This window comes from Pinus tabuliformis, chromosome 7 (genome assembly GCF_031772625.1).
Source record: "Pinus tabuliformis cultivar Carrire ecotype Pingquan chromosome 7, CPIR1, whole genome shotgun sequence".
Classification (NCBI taxonomy): domain Eukaryota; kingdom Viridiplantae; phylum Streptophyta; class Pinopsida; order Pinales; family Pinaceae; genus Pinus; species Pinus tabuliformis.
This window is the reverse complement of record NC_142293.1, coordinates 286,598,883-286,604,137: the sequence shown is the minus strand read 5'-3', so window position 1 is coordinate 286,604,137 and position 5,255 is coordinate 286,598,883. Positions and strand designations below refer to the sequence as shown.

The 5,255-nt window shown below is 36.5% G+C and overlaps 1 pseudogene; it reads left to right on the top strand.

Moving 5' to 3' along the window:
• The first annotated feature begins 419 nt into the window (after positions 1–419).
• Positions 420–806, top strand: LOC149246992 (adenylosuccinate synthetase 2, chloroplastic pseudogene; annotated as a pseudogene).
• Positions 807–5,255: the final 4,449 nt, after the last annotated feature.

The window sequence follows — 5,255 nt, the reverse complement described above, 5'->3', positions numbered from 1 at the left end:
CAAAAAATTAAAGCAACCTTCTCATTAGAACCTGTTGAGAAAAACAAATTTGTTCGTTGCACATAAATTTATGCCCAAACTCCACAACAAGGACAAGTAAATTGAACAAGCAACAACTTTAAATTGAATTGGATGAATTTAAGCAACTTCGTTAATATGCCAACAGCGCACTGTCCCAACTTCCCTCAAACAAATGAAGTCCTCATTCTTTCAGCTTATCTATCGAGCAAACAACTTATGTGGATGCCTTTGTAAGGCACAAATAAATCCTCAGGCACCAGCTTCAATGTGCCTTCCACCATTGACCAAAACTAAGAACAAGTTTTGAATTGAGTCAAAGGTGTATATCAAGCTTTACCTTTTGTGTCAAATCACCAAAGTTGTTATGCATATATAGCATGTCTCAACTTATTTGTGCAATGGTGTCAGACATTTTAGCACAACGCTATGATATTGTGGCCCTTTGTCAGGGAGGGGCAAATGCAGGTCACACCATATACAATAGCGAGGGAAAGAAATTTGCTCTTCACCTTGTCCCTTCTGGAATACTCAATGAAAAAGCCCTATGCGTTATTGGGAATGGAGCCATTGTGCATCTTCTAGGACTATTTGAAGAGATAGACGAGCTTGAGTCTAATGGAGTTTCTTGCAAAGGAAGACTGTTGATTTCTGACCGTGCTCATTTACTATTTGATTTCCATCAAACTATTGATGGAATGAGAGAAGCAGAACTTGCAGGGTCGTTAATTGGAACGACAAAAAGAGGGATTGGTCAAGGCAATCCGGAATGGCATTCGGGTAAGTGATTTGAGGCACGTCGGATATTATTTTGCATGATGCCGCATCCCATTTTAAATGCTTTGAGTATAGTAAAAGCATGTTACAAACTGAAGTGGAGCATTACAAGAGATATTCTAAGCGAATAGAACCTTATATTGTTGACACTGTTCATTTGATGAATGATGTGTTCTCAAGCGGGACAGGCAACATGCTTTGATTCCTGGAAAATGGAACACCTCTCGCTTCACCATTCGTGTAAACCCAAATGGGATATCATCCGCAAAAGACACAATATGGTAACGTTTCCAGAGGATGGAATACATTATACAGTGGAGGAAACAAACAAATCGTTGCACCGAAACTGGAATACCAAACAATGTTATAATGAAATACCACAAACAATTCGACGGACCGACAGTATCCAATCACACTCAATGCACCATCTTACAGGGGCTCAACGCATCGGTCCAACACACCAAATAAAATATTCAACCCGTACATGTCTCCAAATCACTATTTTCGACCAATGTTCCAACAATTCCACACTGCCTTTAAAGAAATCAACATATTTCAAAATACAATGCATGCAGCAACGCACAACATAGTCAACATGTATATAAAGGAGCAGATATACCATTCAATTGCAACTCAATCCTCCATAATCCTCCACTCTCCATCAAAGTAGAAGGAGAACACCAAGAAACTTATGGCTAGAGAGCGCCAAGAGTCATTTGGCAGCTACGATGAAACTCAGCGTTTAACGCACCATTCAATAATGTATGAAATTTTGCAGGGATTTGACAGAGATGTCAATCTGCAAAGGATGCAGAACATAGGCGGAATGGAAGTTACAAAGTAGAGAGGGAAGCCAAGAATGGTGTTGGAATTTAGTTGCATTTTAGTTGAGAAAACATTCATGAAATGCATAATTGATGGCAGAACTGACATGCACAGAGAGACCGCAAAACAAGTGGCTCAAATATGAGCAGGGCAGGATATCGCCCGCTCTAATACCATGTTAAAGTCACATGGAATGTAAACAACAATGGTGGATGATAAACATTGAATGCATTATTATTAACATGATATACATTTATAGTACATTTGTGTGACCATTGGGTTCCACATCCCAAGGGCTCTTGGACTCTCGTGGCTCTTCACATTCTACACCAACCCATACAGGATTAGGTGTCCAACAAGGACAAATTATGATTTAGCATATTTAATTCCTCCTATTCTGCTCACCGATTCAAGTTGTCCCATGCAACCATAGCATGATCTTAAATCTGCTAAAGAAGAAGTGCACAACAGATGTAGGTTGGAAGAATTGATGCAGCGACAGCAACAGCGGAAGTATGTTGGTTTAAACCAATCAATCTTCACCTTTGGCTTCGAGAGTCTGCAAAACCCATTCCCACAATTAGACCAAATACAGCCTCCCTCCAGCAATGATCCTTCCCAAGATTAGTTAGCCAACCTCACAGCTCCAGGCTACTTACCGAGGTCTTCTTATTAGAGGGATTGAAAGTCGAGTCTAAGTTACAGGTCGTCATACAAGAAAAGTAGAAATTAGTAGTAAGTGTGTATAGATGTAGCAAAATTTGTTGAATCAAAGCAAAATTCATTCATTCTTTCTCTGGCAGAGAAATTGAGTGTATGTGCAAGCCTCATTTTTTAATGCAATTTATGCAACATACTCCCATGCATATTTTACTTTTGTTTTATATCTGAATTCACTAAAATTGTTTCACATCTCATAATTCACTTATATGAATGAATATTTTAGAGGCTAACACCATGGTCTCATTTTGATTACTATTTTTTCTTAGTGATAGTTGTTGAGTAAAAGGGGCAGCAAGTGGATCCATGCAAATGGGGCAGGGAGTCTCATGAATACCCTCTTTGAATGTTATTATAGTCATATTGGCATGCAACAAAATTCTCAATAAGGAATTGCACTTTGGATTTTTTAAGTAAGGTGTTTAGTCAATTTAATGTCTTAAATTGCTCTACATAAATTATCAATCCGGGTATCGTAAACTGATGAAGTGTGGTGCACCATATGTGCTTAGTTAACCTTTCTCTTACTTCGTTGTTTTATAGTTTATGTTGTTTTTGGGGTTTTGTTCTTGTTGCTTTTCTAAAGTGTTTAATGCAACTAGTTCAATCGAAATAAAATGCAATAATCAAATAATGAGAGAATGACTATGAGACCCAGTATCCTTGCTGCTTCAGCAAAAGGACAAGATGATTCTATCACGTCATTAGTTCATTAAAATGCTATGTGCATCACTAATCTACAATCAACTTGAAAGCAATTTATGTACAGCTAATATACATGGTGAAATAAAATGCAAAAATAAAATGACATCTATACAAGGCAGGGGCCCCCTACCACCTATGAAATCAAATGCTTAAAGGAAAATAAAGACATCAAATAAAGGACTAATGACATCGGCCCAGTATCTCTGCTGCTGATTTAAAATGAAAATGAAATCTAAGTGACACTACATAAAGGAGACAAATCACACTACTTTAACCTTTTCTTAACCTTTTTGCCTTTCAGCTAGATTTATCATGTGAGAACAGTTATGAACAAGTCAGCAATGTGAGTCTTAAAGCAAACTAAACCAAGCTGTACTAAGTGATATTTTGGCTCCAATAAAGTTATTTGATTATGGAAAAAGAACCATCAATAGATGAACAACTTGATATCTAAGAGCAGAAAGTAAAGTGCAAGTTAAAGAAATGATACTAATAAAAATCAAACTACAGAAAAATAAAAGTCAACAACATAGGCAAGATGATCACACATGCCACTAGTCATGAAATCAAAGCAAAATTAAACACACTTGCATGAATTAAAATTGCATGAATGAAAAATCTAATCTACCTTACATTCTACAAAGCAATATTTACAAAATGAAATCTACTCTACCTTACATCCTAATGTGCTCCATGACATCTACTTCACATCTCCTTCCATGTTGAGAACATCAAAGCTTTATTCAAATTCTTCAAAAGTACAAAGTACAACAAAGTCCTCCAAAGCTTTCAAAAGCCATCAAGGAAGAACTACAAACTTGAGAACTAGAAACTAAAAAGACTAAAAAGGACTAACTAATGAAGGAGAGAGATCTCCTATTTATACAAAAAGATGAGAGCCATCTCATTAATGATAGTCCATGAATCTCTCCCTCTACCTCTAGAGTCCTAATCAAAATAGGAACTGATAAGACACATGTCTTCTTAGAGTTACAATACAATTAGGAGATGTGACACATATCCTCATGATCCCATGATTCTTTCCAACCAAATTCGAAATAGGCCTTAGAGTGCCACATAAGGGTCTTCTAGAAGCCTCCTTTCAACCTACACATGTCAACAATCTCAACCCATTTGTTAGGTATAAGCATATGCACATTATTTTCTAATGTTTAACCACAAATTCACTAAAAAGGCTTAGAAATAATAAAGATTGGAAAAACATAAAGGTGGCCCAATGATAATGAAAGTGGGATGAATGTGGTGACATAGTAGTGAAATGGAGGTGAAATGGAGGTGATATAATGGACATAATAGTGAAAGTGTAATGGAAATGAATGACATTTTCAAGACTCAACATAAGGTTGCAATTTAGAAGATTAATTTGTATACAATTTGGCAAGAACACGGGGGAGTGAGTTAGTTTTATTTTGGGAAAAGAAAAACAGTAAACAACTGGGCCATTAAGTGGTTGAACACAAATGTCGATTATGAATAAAGCCACAACAATCACAACAGTCAGCTAAACAAATACAAAGTAAAAACCCACACAACAGTCAGTTAAACAGATACAAAGGGTAATCCCATAAAAAGAAAGAATAAATATGAATTCTGCTCCTAGTACAAACTAACTACTAAATTTCGAAAACTTTTCTTAGAATAGTTACATGGGTTAAACCTTCGCAAAGTGTTTGTAAAATGGTAGAAGGATTATCTAATGGCAGATAGTAAGCAATGGGAAATACAAGAGTGTCGAGCACTAGGTAGTGGCTAATACAAATCTGAGTCGAATGTCAATCGTCATGTTTTTTATGCCACATTCTGATGTGTTGATTGTTGCCGCCCCTGAATTGATCGATGAAGCCCATCCCAGCCTGTACAAGGCTATTAAAACGGGGGAGTCTGTATATATATTAAACATATATATACAGCCTGTACAAGGCTATTAAAGCTGGGGAGTATGTATATATATGAAACATATATATACAGCATGTACAAGGCTTTTAAAGCTGGGAGTATGTAACTGGCTATATGAGCCAAGATTTTCATGGAAAAGGCCCTCTTGATGTTATTTTTATCCCAGGCAAAGCAACGCAACGCAACGTCTAATCTTTCAATTGCATTTCCATAATATGTGCATAAGATGTGTATACTATGTTGTAAGTTTTGAATGGAAAGTATAATTATAAAATAGTTTGAGTTGGGCATTA